Source organism: Microtus pennsylvanicus, chromosome 12 (genome assembly GCF_037038515.1).
Source record: "Microtus pennsylvanicus isolate mMicPen1 chromosome 12, mMicPen1.hap1, whole genome shotgun sequence".
NCBI classification, from domain to species: Eukaryota; Metazoa; Chordata; class Mammalia; order Rodentia; family Cricetidae; genus Microtus; species Microtus pennsylvanicus.
The window spans coordinates 40,072,394-40,086,980 of NC_134590.1; the positions used below are offsets into that span (position 1 = coordinate 40,072,394).

At 37.9% G+C, this 14,587-nt stretch overlaps 1 pseudogene; it reads right to left on the bottom strand.

The window, feature by feature from the left end:
• Window positions 1-1,495: 1,495 nt before the first annotated feature.
• LOC142832509 (ubiquitin-conjugating enzyme E2 variant 1 pseudogene) lies at window positions 1,496-2,232 on the bottom strand (annotated as a pseudogene).
• Between the last annotated feature and the right edge of the window lie 12,355 nt (window positions 2,233-14,587).

A 14,587-nucleotide genomic window follows, 5' to 3' on the forward strand; every position in this document is an offset into this window, starting at 1 on the left:
AGCTATCGTGAGCTACAGTTGAGACATCCCTGCTCCCATCACTTCCTTTGCATTGATGCCAAGTGAAAGTCAGAGCTTTTGCTTCTTTTTCACTCAGGTTAAGTGATTTATTTTATGACTGTTAAACATTTTACCTGGAATAGTCAGCTTTCCAGACACAAGATAATATCTATACTGTTTTAGACTTGTTATTAAAGCATTTATTCACACTACTGAATACAAACTACCATTATTTGTTATTTATTAAAAGATAGAAGTTGGTGTCAGAGGCCCTGGAACTGGAGTTATAGACAGCTGTTAGCTGCCTTGTGTATGTTTGGAATTAAACTTTGGTTCTCTGGAGATGTAGCTAGTACTCTTAGCTCATGGACCATCTCCTCACGCCCGTATGGATATTTTAATATTTTATCTTAATAACCCATCTTTAAAGTAGCTACAATTATATATATATATATATATATATATATATATATATATATATATATATATATATTTGTTGTGTTGCAAGGGTAATATATATACAAATATATATTTTTTATAAAAAAATATAAAATAATTGCCTTTATTTCGGTATGCATCCATATTTCAACATTTAGTGGTCCTAAACAGAGTGGGGAACATGGCAACGAGCCAGAAGGCCAGGCCCACTGAAAACTCGTGACACGGAGCTCCTCTAGGTCTCTGCCGAGGGTCTGAGGAGCAGCAACACTGAAACCTGAATCCACAGGGTCTGGGCCTCTGTTCCAGCTGTCAGGCTCCACATCAGAACGGATGGGTGGCCAGGGAGCCCTGCCCAAACCTCTTCAGTTTGTAAAAGCAAAGCAATTATGAGAAAAGGAACCGACACAGAACCCCGTGCACTTAGGACTCTCCGCATGGTCTTTCTTTAGGTGGAATCACTAAGGACCCTGAGCGCTGGCAGATTTGTTGCCTCGTGACTGCTCTGTTCACCTCAAGACCTGAGCTCAAAGTGCATCGGCTGATGGTGGCAGCAGGGCTGAGGACCCAGCACCCCTGCCCAGGCTGGCGGCAAGTGAATGTGTGGTCCAGAGCTAAGTGAGGGAGGCCAGGCTCTTCCAACCTCATCCGATGGCTTCTGGCTACAGCAAGTGTTGGGTGGTGATGGGCAACAAGGGAATTGAGGAGGGGGAAAGCAGCACCCCTTGATAAAGGTGGGGATACGGGAAGCCCTGAATTCCTCACCCACGGCCAATTTCAGAGAGAGGGGAGGGTTACAATCCAAGCCTTGGCCAAGGGCGGGAGTGGAGGAATGGAGGAGACGATGGCTTGGACGGGGTATCACTTAAGACTTAAGGAAGCAGGGGTACAGCCAAAGCACCCCAAGCCCAGCAGTAGTCCCACGGCTGCTACCTGAAGCCTTCCCATCTAGTCTAAAGGCCACCACACCACACAGCTGTGGCAGGAGGGCGGGCCCAGCAAAGGCAGACCCAGGCCATGTGTCAGCAGGAGGTGATTGTGTGACGTATCTGTTCACAGTTGCGTTAGCTGTGCCCACCGCTCCCAAAGGAACTTGATTTCAACACACCTTCTTGATCCCAGAAGTTCAACTAGGCAGCCAGCGGTTACACTCGACAGAAGATGTTATATAGCACAGCTCAGGTATTTCAAATGGACAGAAATTAGTATCAGAACAGTGTCTCAGGATGAAGTCTCAGTGGAGCTTCCTCTCCAGGACTTTGAGGTCTACAAGATGAATCTAGAAAATTCACTACTGTGGAAAATGAAGACATAGGTTGGATTGGGGAGCGGAGGCCTGGGCCCTGGTGACGAATTGCTGTAACACTGTCCTTCTGGCGGCTGAGGCAGCTTCATGTTCTCTTTTGACGTCATCAAGCATCGAAGCTCCTGCAGGATGACTTTGATGCTGTGGGAATTCTGCCATTTTGCCAGCACTGCTGTGGCCTTGGGTCCACCACGCCATTTGAACTACTCACGCCGCTCATATTGACTTTTGTTACAAATCTTACAGATGGGGGTGCTTGTGGGTATTTAGGCCCACATTCTATTTTAAGACTGTATATTCGGTTTTCATAAATTGTTCTTGGAGGCCCAATTATCATCCCTGTCCATCTGGTAAGTGTCAAGTCTTCTTCGTCCTCTAGACCCCAGCTAACTGTGCCATCGCCTACTCTTTTCTGGCCTTCTTCCAGCTCTTCCAACAGTAGAAAATTTTCGAGGGACTTTTACTCCGGAGCCTGTGGTGGCTGCCATCTTGCGTTGCTGTCACTCGAAGGCCGCTATAATTATATTTTTATGTCCGAAGTGAGGAAGCAGAGTCACCAGAAATTTACAAAAGGCAAAGCGCTAGTTCAGAATTGGGGAAGTGGGACTTGAATCCAATGTCTGTGATCTGAAACCAATTGCTCTAAATATAGTCTACTCCTACACTTGCAGGCGAAATCATTTTAATTCTTTATCATTTCTTGTATTCACTGAAAATTCTTCATCATTGACCTTGCCAACATCTGTAATTATTCTGTTGTTGATGAGTTACCACTTATTTAATCTAGCATTCTTTCAGGTATGTCATGCTATGCCAAAGTCACTGAATGTCAGTAACTCTATGGTTAACTTTTAATTCAGTAAGACAATTTGGCTTTCCAAAACTTTAGAGAGCTTCTATATCAAAATCACCATAAGATAAATTTATTTCTCACAGTTTGAAGTACAAAGCAAAGTTCATTCATGGTAGATACTTGACTCATCATTATGTATTCTCATATAAGGGATACAAACACACACACTAGAGAGAGAGAGAGAGAGAGAGAGAGAGAGAGAGAGAGAGAGAGAGAAAGAGGGAGGAATCAAGAGGGAGAGATAGATGCAGAAATAGAGGTATATATGTATATATATAAAGAGAGAGAATATGCAACTGCATATTTATTTTATATAAGGATATTAGTCTCATACTATGAGTTCTCGCATCATGACCTCATTTAAATCTGTTGGCCCCACAAATACTATTCCACTAGTAAGCAGGATTTTCAACATATTGTTTATATGAGGAAATTGTTTACTCAGTCTTGAAGACTATGAAAGCTAATCAGTAAGGATTCTAATTACAGTTTGACACTGGCTGGATTTCTTTGTGTACAGTAAGTCAAGTATACAGTGTCTCCATCAATAAAGTTGTTTGGTCAAGATTGGAGAGTAAACAAAAGCAATGACAATTGTCTGTAACGTTTTGAGGTAGGTAGTATATGGGATTGTACTGACAATTAGCTTGACAAGACATTGAATTCAGGATTCTATGCATGTCAGTCAAGCAATTTATAACTTAGCCAAATTTCCTTCCATCCTTTCCTTGTTTGTTGTCAAATTTTAAAAGACAGTTTCAGGGTAGTTCACTTGCATTGCATGACAACTGGAGTTATGGTTCCCTATACTACATGGAGGGGAACACTTTAGGAAGTTTTCAGTTTCATACCCATTGCTATTCAGAGACAGGAGGCAGACTGAGGTTTGCTAGTCTCTTGGTCCCCTTCCTCTGTCTCCCTCTTTCTTTCTCCAGGTTATATTATAGTCTTACAAATTTTATCTTATCTCTGATATGCTAGCTAGTAATAGAACCACATTTCTTACATTACACATTGGGACTCCAAATGTTGAAAGCTGTGTAATACCAGGTTTTCTTAACATAGACATCCAAACCAGTATATTCTCTGTTGTGTAACTTTCTGATAGTAAAAGCAAGTCACATATTTGTTCTGCTTTATTGTGAAAGGAAGAACCGTGATGGGATGAAGCTGGGAGTTGTAGGATGGTTGAGATTGTCTTTGGAGAGCAGTTAATGCAATTAGTGTGAGAAATAAAGTGAGTGGCCAAAGAAGACCCTTGAAATCTGGCAACTTCGGGCCTGAGGGCTGAGGAAGAAGGAATGTCGCAGAGGTATAATCTGTGCAAAGAGCACTCAAGCCACAGGAGAGATGTAGAGGCATAAGACACACACATGCTGCATTTAAAGAAAGGTTAGAAAACAAAACAAACAAAACTGTGGTTAGTAATCTGAGAGAGATGATATGGTGATATTTAAGGATGTGGAGACTTCCCAGGCTTTAAGAATAGACTGCAGAAGATGAGAGGAGGATCTTCCTGATTGTGGGTGATTCCCCTTAGCAGGACTGGTGGCCTGAGAGAAAGGAGGAAAGAATGCTGTCAGTGTGCATAGAAGATCTCTGTATGAGCTGGGTGTATCTTCTGGTGCTGTCATGTTACGTGGGCATTAGACTCCAGTTCTTTGCATTCAATATAAACAGAGCGCCAGCCCCACTGGAACGTCTGTGTCTTTGGTACCTTACTTGGAATGTTGAGATATCTGGGATCTGAGACTTAGTAGCTAACAGCTATCTAGTTTCCTAGATCGTGAGGATCTTCCACTGAAACCCTCAAGCTCTAATTTCGTAATTTCCATGTAGTAAAATTCATGTAATTTATTGATGTTCTTCATCTGGAGAACTCTAAAATGTGACCATACTTTCTTACTACATATTTTATTTAAACTCAAAATTAAAATAAATAGATTCATTTATGTAAACAAACTGTTTTTGTTCAAAGCATGACTTAATTACAAATCATTTATATACCTAGGGAGTGTAATATATTAAATATGTTGAAGGTCTTATAATCCCTTTTCAACTGTGCTCAAAGGAAGACAAAACAGAATTTGGCTCAGAAGTCTTACATTTGAAGTCTCTACTTCTATGAAATGTTCTGAATGATTTTGGCACACTGCTGCAAATACATTCAACGTGGTTCTCCATGGTTATTCCATCTGTCCATTTTTTCAAACTTTTTATATATAAGTTCCTATGAAAGTTAAACATTGAAAAGCAAATGAGATATTATTATTTATTTACTGAAAAGCAAACAAGCTGTATTTGAAGAGATGGATTGTTTATAAATGAGCATATATTATACTGGTAAAGATAAAAAGCAAGCAAAACAACATTAAAACATTGGTTAATAACACAAAAGAACACATAAAATTACAGAGGACTGTTATCTGCTTCTATTTTTAAACTAAAAACTTTTTTTGCTAGAATAGTGATCAGAAGATTTATTTGATTTTGTGATTTTATTTTTTGATGCTCTCTTGCTAAGGCCAATTAGCATCTTGAACAGTTTTAACACCAAACACATTCCAATCTAATCAGACAGAGATATACACTGAACTCTAAAATAACAAACACAAACTCAAGATGAATTGAGATGAATAAGCATAGAGCCACTTTGCAAAAGACCTTGCAGGATAATAACCTATTAAACCCCTGCTTACATTGCACAGAAGCAATTAATAAAGTCAACAGAGAATTGAAAGGGTTCCCTACAACATCAGAATATAAATCAAATATTGTAGTCATAAAACACTTGATAATATTCCCTTTTGTGTTTTGAGAGCGTGCTTTTATATGGAGGCCAGGCAGACCTGCAACATGCTAAGCATCCCAAACTGGCCTCAACCTCGTTATCCTCTTGCATCTCCCTGGAAAGTGCTGGTATTACAGATGTACCCAGTCATATTCAAGTAGCTAATAGTCTTACATAAGTTTCATTATTTAAACCTGAGTGAGGTAAGTCAGATGCAGAGACACAATTGGTATGTTTTAACTCTTAAGTGGATACTAAGTATAAACTATTGATAACCAGGCTACAGTCCCAAGAGGCTAGATAACAAGGGGGGCCCAAAGAGGAACCCAGGGACTTTCCTGGTGAGGGAAATAGAAGAAATGTCCTGTGTCAACTGTAGGTGGTGGTGGGGGATGTGGATGGGAACATGAGGGATCAGTTTGGACAGGTTGGGGGCCAGAATGGGGAGAGTAATGAAAGAGATACCTTGATTAGCGGCAAGACATTTCAGGGTTAGGGAGAAGCCAGATTCCAGGGACACTCCCAGGAATCCACAAGATAACCCCAGTTAAGACTCCTAACAATAGTGGAGAGGGTGCTTAAACTGGCCATTTAGATTAGTAGACTACCCTAATTTTCATTAGAGAGCCTTCATCCAGTAACTGATAGAATCAGATGCAGAGAGACACAGCAGAATAATGGATGTTGAAAGAGGGAGGAGGGATAGTATAGCCAACGAGGTCAATGTTATGACTGGAGAACCCACAGAGGCAGCTGACTCGAACTCGTGAGAGGTAAGGAGCCTGCACGGGACAGATCTAGGCCCTCTGCATAGAAGTGAGATTTGGACCTGTTCCTGGCACTTTAGCTGGTTTTGGAGAATTTATGCCTAGCCCAAACTTAATGTAGCAGGAGAAGTCTCTTGGTTCCTCATCACGTTGGTGTGCCATGCTTTGTTGATGCCCATGGGAGGAGGCCCACGTTTTTCTGAATGGAGATCAAGGAGGAGTGGACTGGGAGTGGGTAGATGGGAGGCGGGGGAAGGGAACAGGAGAAGAGGAGGGAAGCAAACCTTAGGATAGTATGTAAAAAAAAATGAAAACTTTAATTAAAAAATTAAATGTTAGTTTTTCCTTTTAAAGAATATATTATTATTATTATTATTATTATTATTATTATTATTATTATTATACAGGGTTTTTTTTTGATTCTTTGGGAATTTCATACCATATACCCTAATCCTGCTCAATTGTCAGTCCTTCTATATTGGCCCCTCATCCCTGTAGCCTTCCTTCCCCCAAAATTTTAAAGCACCATTTATGAAAAACAAAGCAAACAAAGAAAAAGAAAAAGAAAAAAAATACTTAACTCCTCCACCTTTCCCACCTCTTCAACACCTCTTCATTCATCTTAGTGGCACTGGGTGTTGTGCTTTCCTGTCGCTTTAAGGGACAAGCCACGCCCACTCCCATTAACTCTGATCTGCCCGCAGCCATCTTGGCCCCTTCCTTTTCTGCTTCCTTGACATGCGTGCTTTTTATTATAAGGAAGACCTGGGAAAGTTAGGGTTTTGGTCCCTTTAAGAGACAAGCCACACCCATTCCCCTCCCCATCCGCTGAGGCAGGCTGATCTTCAGCTTCCGGCTTGAGCTCTTTCTCTTTTCCATCTTCCTCTCGGAGAGGCAGATTCACTTCTGCCTCTCTCCCCACTTCTCTGCTTCCCCCCTTCTCTGTCTCTTTCTTCTCTTCTCTTCTCTTCTCTTCTCTTCTCTTCTCTTCTCTTCTCTTCTCTTCTCTCTCTCTCTCTCTCTCTCTCTCTCTCTCTCTCTCTCTCTCTCTCTCTCTCTCCCTCTCTGTACCCCCCTTCACCCTTCCTCCTCCATAACCCCCTGAATAAACATTCAACCTCACCCTGAATGTTGTGTCTATCCATGTTTCTGATTTCTGCCCGCCATGTGTCTCCCTGCCTGGAACCAGCCACTGCTTTGGGACCAGCAGCCGTCTCTGCCTGGGACTGGCTGCTCCCAGGGCCCACTGTCTGCCACCACATGGCCTGCCGCCACCATTTGGGACCTACAGCATTTCTGCTGCCTACTGCCACTGGGGATCTTGTAGCATTTTTTAGAAAAGAATAACACTGGGGAACCATGTTCATGTCCTAAGTCCATGTTGCTTCTGGAGTCATACTAATCTGGGTTGGCCTATGCTTCCATCAGAGCCATGGTGACCTCCAGGTCTGAATTGCTATTGCCAAGGGCTATATCTGAGTCCGTAGTCCTACTGCAGCTGGGGTCTGTGTTGGTTTCCAAGGCCTATGTGAGGCCCATGTTACCAAAGGGGGGCACAGGAATGATGCATGTTGAAATTCTAAAGGCATGTTGTGAATATTATCATAAATAATTCTCTGTCAATAATTGTTTGTAACTGTAACTTTGCAATTTAATATTTCATATAAACATTTGAAGAAAGAACAATCATTAAAATTATGTTTGGATTTTTAGTTGATCCTGTGTCACATTGTTTGAGGGATATCAATTATATATTGTATTTGTTTACAAGATTAGATGACAAATTAAAGGCAGGATACAAAGTGACAGGCACAAACATAGTAAATGCAAATTGAGAGAACACAACAGAATTCAGAAAGGTTGTAGGGGTAAAAGGCAAAGTAAATCTACAGTAGAATGTGTTCATATTTCAACTTCAAACAAAGAAACTGGATGGTTAATTGTTGAAAGTAGAGACATTCCAAATAGCAAAGAAAAGTGCAAACTCAGTTGTGGAATGAGATCTGATTCTGATACCGTGTCAGCAGAATTCTGAGAGCAGTAAATCTCTCTTTCCTGATGTTTCAACCTCCCCCTCAATAAGAACATCCCTTTCTTTTTATTACATCAACTCCCTTTATGGACCCCCATTGCTGATAGTCTGCTTTTCTATGTACTCACAGGGATTTTGAATTTTGGATGCCAAAATTAAAGGAATATTTAGATACAAAAATAGTACCAAAGAAATAAAATCTATGATACAGTCACTCAATATATACTTTTATTGCTTCCTTATAACTTAAGCTTATTTAATATATAACAAACACAAACAGTACAGATAACACAAATTAAAATTACAAACAATAAAAATTAGTACATGCAGTTTACTATATCTATATTTTATGAAACAACATAATTATAAATTATGTTCATGTATATAAGAAGTTAAAGTCTCAGAATATTAACGGAAAGTTCAGAAACCTATTGGTCAAGGCATATATACTCTACCAATTGTGTCTCCATCCTATCTTCTTTCATGAATAAGTTATCCTAATTTCAAAATAAGCTATATGATTTTATTATTTGTAGGAGTTCAAGAGGGCACAGAACAATGTCCATCAAGTGAAAATGCTTACCACTGGGCAAAACTGCCTTTTATCTCAATTGAAGATCTCCAGACTTGTACAGAATCACTAGAATTGACAGCCTAACTGTTCAGGTCAAGGTAGACTTCTCTTCCTACAGATTTCTTATCCCATAGGATCTTCTGAAGACTGATAAGCCCTGTGCTAAACAGCAAAAGGCAAATATGACCATGAGCAATCATGGAGGACCCTGAGGGGTGGCTCGAGGTAGCCAACCAAGTAAGTTCTCTGCCATTTTTTAATCAATAACTCAAGTTTTTGACAAGAGGTTTTGTCAGTTTAAAAGGACATCCCCAAACAAATTTAGGCACAACTTTTTAACATGTTTTTAATAAAAAGATGTTTTAACATATACAAATGCAAGTTATTAAAATGTATACAAGCAAGTTATAAAGGTATGAGGACAAATACAAGTCATCTAATTTCTCATGCTGCCTTTCATAATCTTAAAGATTTTTTCATTCTGCAAAATCATCTGTCACAGTAATTATGGCATAACTATGCTGCTCTTTATATAATGTATATGTTTAAAACTTAATGTTTTCACAAACTCAAGGAATTCTTGTGAGCTCCAGGGAGCCAAATTGAAGGATCCATATTAAACAGGTCAGATACGCCCCTCTCAATTTTCTTGTCCTAAAATTTTTTTCTTCCTAAAGTTAAATTTGTTCTCTGTTCTGCCAACACCTTGCCAGGTTCAAGAGACACCAGAGAGTTCCATACCGCAAACCCTGCACAGTAGTTAAGTGACGAACTTCCCCAGGATGTGACCAGCACCCAGCTTTCACAGGCTGCCCCGAAGATGATGCCCACAAATAAGCAGGAAGAAGTCTGGAGAATCCTCTGTCCCAATTCCCTCAACCTGCTATGCTTAAATTTCAGCATTTTTATTATAAGAAAAAGATAGAAGTGGTATAATCTGCTAGCCTGCTCTGTAACCTGGGTATCCTATCCCTTTAAGAGACAAACCCTGCCCATTCCCAATCCACCCTTCTGCCAAGGCTAGTGGATCTCCTTTATCTTCTCCATCCTGTTCTCTCTTCCTGTCACTCTTCTGAAGAGGTAACTTCTCTCTCTCTCTCTCTCTCTCTCTCTCTCTCTCTCTCTCTCTCTCTTTCTCTCTCCCTCTCTCTCTGCCTCTCTCTCTTCCTGTCTCCTCTCTGGGGAGCCAGAAAAATCATCAGGGAGCATTTTACCCATTAAACCTTTTCTAATTCAGTTTGATTTTGTCTGATTTTGATTGCTGCTTCTGTGGAGAGGCTTATCACAATGCAAAAACTTTTCAGACAGGACAAACAAGAATTTAGAGAGAAATGTAAGTCTGTAACTCCTTTTTCTTTTATAAAGAATGACTATAATTATCTCACTTATCTCACAATTTTGAATCTTGATTTCTAAATTAGTTCAGATATCCTGTGCTGTTATAAAATCTTTTCACTGCTTTAAATGTTTATACAAAGGAAGAGATGGACTTTCTGTTTTGTTTCTTCAACTCCAATGCTTCCATAGACTCTCTTGTGGTGGGTATACAATTTTATACATAGAGTATGCCATTTTTTACATGTGGGATTTTTTTTTGTGAGACAAAAATCTTCAGCTTTTACCAGGTTTGTTTCCATGGATATTGATGACTTAGATGAGTTGAGAATCCAGAGCTTCATAAGGACTATTTGTGACTGGACATGAGTTTTTAAAGTTTAATTTATTAAATCTAGGACAAATTTTTCTATATATTCAACACACTCCATATCTAGATGTATTATAACGTAAAATGGGAATAACTTAAAAGAAAACAAAATAAATTTTTTTTAGTCAAAACACTCTATCAATGTCTTCATGTTAGGAGGGGTTAATACATTGAGATAATTAACCAGATAGACATGGGTGAAAATGTATGTTCTAAAATAATTCTGGTTTACTTCTAACCTCTCCTAGAATACTGCAGAGAATTGAAGAAGTATGAATTGTATTTGTCATAGAAGAACTCTCAGTAACTCCCTGAGTCATTGCCTGAGACCACAAGCAGCTGTGAGTTGTTGTCCTCCAAAGGCAATGCTAGCTGAGCTCCAGTACCCTGTGTAATGTGAGCCTGGAATGCTGGGTATTTAATTTTTAATGACCCTACTTGTTCTGCTAAGTTTATTGTTAACTAGATACTTCTAGGATGCTTTGGCCAAATGACCAAAGATTTCACTCTTCTTTTTTGCATTTTTTTCAAGGAACACTTTGGTTTTTTATATATAAACAGGCATCAAAAGCATAACTATATCCCAATACCACTGGAAATGTTCAGTTATGACTCCTAGGAAGTAAATTTAATTATTTTCATTAAATACATTTATATTAATTATTTGAGAATTTCATATTACTTTAATCATATTCATCCCTTTTGTTGCCCTCACTCCACCAAGCTCCTCGGTTCTAATTTCTCCTCTTCTCCCAAGACATATTATGACCTTTTTCCATTTTATTAAAAATACTTTCTTTTATCATCTAATTGATTACACTTTCTCCTCCCTCTATTTTTTCCAGTTTTTCTTCATATCCCCTCCCATCCAGACCCCTTTCTGTATTTTTTTTTAGAAAAGAACACATTTCTAAGAGAAGACAATGAAGATTAACAAAATAAAATACAACATGAAAGTTGTACAAGGCAAACCAATAGAAGGAAAATGAGACTCACTCACTAACACAATAAGGATTGCATAAAATTACTAAACTAAAAGCTATGATATATGTGCAGAGAACTTAGTGCTGGCCTATGTTGACACTACCCTCGCTGTTTAAGTCACTGAGTTTGTTTCTGTTTTTCTCAGTTGATTTATAAGTCCTTGTTCTTCTTGTGTTCTCCAAACCCTTTGAAACTTTCATTCTTTGCTCCTTTTTGTCTGAGGGTAAGGATTTGGCAGAGATATCCCATTTAGTCCTATGTATTCCAATGTTTCTCTGGGTAATATCTAGCTCTGTATCTCTGCATTTGTTCCCATGTGCTGACAGAAGAAGCTTTTCTGATGAAGACTGAATATGGCCCTGATCTATGAATATGGCATAATATCAATGGAGTCATTTGGTTAATACTTGTTTTTTTTTCTTCCACAAATAGTATTTCATTATACCCTAGGTCTCTGGGCAGTCTAGTCTCTAGTTTTTAGTCACCAAAGTAGTATTAAGTATGGGTTCCATCTTATGGAGAGGATTTTAAGTCAAATCAGATACTGGTTGATTACTCCCACAAGCTTTGTACCACAGCTGTCCTAACATATTTTGTGGGCAGAACAGATTTATAGATATAAGGTTTTGTGGCTGGGGAGGTGTTTATGTTTCTCTTTTGGTAGCCCACAAAGTACCTTTCTGTATAAAAGAAATTAGAACACAGGGGTGACAGTTCTTTGTAGGCACCAGAACAAGTTTCCATGTTCAATGAGTTGTGTGGGTGTAGCCCTTAGCAACTGAGACAGTGCTGTAAGTTTTTGGAGAACAACATGTTGTCTTAGAAACAGTCTGTATTGTTTAGGGATTTCTATGATACTCCTTTGGCCAACAAATCAACTGGATATACCAAGGTCCCAGTAATAGAAGCACATTTGGTGAGAAGTGATGGCCAGTTGAGACTCAGTCTCCCTCAATGTTTGGAGAATTCATTAAGATCACCTTTATGTATATTAAGAAGTTTCCATAGCACTAGGTATCTATTCCACCCCTCTTATGTCCCTCAATTTTAGCCATCCCCACATTTCATCCCTCAACACCATTTCCTCTTCCCATCCCCTCCTGTGTCCTTTGCCCAATAAACGCAAACAATGTATTTCATTTCCCCCCCATGGCAATTTGCTCCACATAATCACTTCCTCTATACCTAACCTCTATGGATCTATGGACTGTAGCTTAGTTATCATTTATTTACTGGCTAATATAAACATATAAGCAAACACATGTCATATATATATTTCTGGGTCTGGGATACTTCATTCAAAGATTTTATTTTTCCAGTTTCTCCTCCATTTGCCAGCAAATTTATGATGTTATTTTTGATACCTAAGTAATACTCCACTGAATAAAAATACCATAATACATAAATCTATTCGTCTGCTGAGTGACATTTAGATTGTTTCTAATTTCTGGCTATTATTAATAAATTTGCTATGAGCTTGACTGTGACAGTGTCATTGCAGTAGGATGAAGCATCCTTTGGGTATATGTTCAAGAAGAGTATGGTTCGATATTGAGGTATATTGATTCCTATTCATATCTATTTATTTAACAGAGTTCTGAAAGCACAGACTAAGATTTGAAGTTATGGAACAATTGTTAAAATGTATATATTTAATAATCATACATACTTACTAATTTATTTTAGAAAATACTTTTGAAAGAGTAAAAGAAAAGACAAACAGTCCTAACTAAAGAGTTCCTGAAGAACCAAGTGTATAAAAAGCAACTCTTAATCTACAAAGCTAGATTTCACTTTAACTCCTGTGATTTAAGAGAAAAAATATATTCCATTTGTATGAGGGCTTAAAATGAATATGCTTTGCTGAAAATAGATGTCTTTTTAAATAATTCAAAAATAAACATAAAAGTATCATTGTTTTAAACCTAATTTTGAAGTCATTACTGTTATTAGAGATAAGAAAAAATGCCAGAAATATCTATTTAATATCCCATTATGGCAGATTAAACTATGAATTGTCTTATTAGAAATAATCTAATCTTTATACTTTAAAGGTTTATGTGCATCATTCAAATATACAATGTCTTTGATTAGTCTTGAGAAAAATTAAGACAAAATAAGAAAGTGGAAAATAAAATGAAAAGTGAAAACATTTTGTTTTTGAAAATGTAAGTGGTAACTGGATTAAATTCATGGTATGTATGAAAGTTGTTTTGAAAGTGTTATAATAATTTGCATATTGGTATTGAGATAGAATGAACAGATAAAAATATATGTGTAAAATAAGAAGCAAATTTAGAATTTCAGTGGAAATTTCTATTGTGGGGGTCAATATCTGTCACCAATAGTACATTCTTTTGTTTGAAGAAATAAAGGTAAGCTCTGATTCTGAAAAGGAATCAATACTCTGAAACAAAATTACATGTTAACTAAACAGAAAATAATTATCTACAATTAAACTTTAATACCAAGTTTTTAAATAAGAAAGAAGAAACAAGCATCTTCTTTGACAGAATGTATGCTAGATGTTAATGAGAGCTGTTTCTTATGATTTTTTTCTTCTATGAAAAAGATTTTTCTTAGTAATTACGCTGTCTGAAAAACTCTTATACATTGCTATTATTGAAAAACAGTTCATATTTAACCAATAAAATCTGCATACTCTTATCATGTGTCCCAGAAATTCCATCCTTATAGGAAAAACTGTTGCCTTCATCTGTCATTATTCTTGATTTGGAGTATTCTCGGTAATTTGTTTACTCTGACTCAAATAGAGGTCTTTAGGTATTTCTAAAATAAACCGGATAGTCGACTGTGCTGCCCCATATCCCTTATTCTCACACCAGGAAGGCAGAGTGAGAGGGTGCCATGAGTTTGACAGCAGCTTGGTCTTCAGTGGGAGATTCTGTCTTAAACAAACACAAAATAAAAAATATTGATGCATAAAACTTTGATAGATACAAATTAATATCATATAATAACAAAAATGAATAAATTAAAAAGTTATCAGGTGGATCCATTGGGTGGATAATGCAAGGCACATAGTATGTACATTATATTCCCATGATTATAAAATTACAAAACATAAAATGTTATCAATAAAACTGTGAGGTGATCCATAAAAAAATAAAAATAAA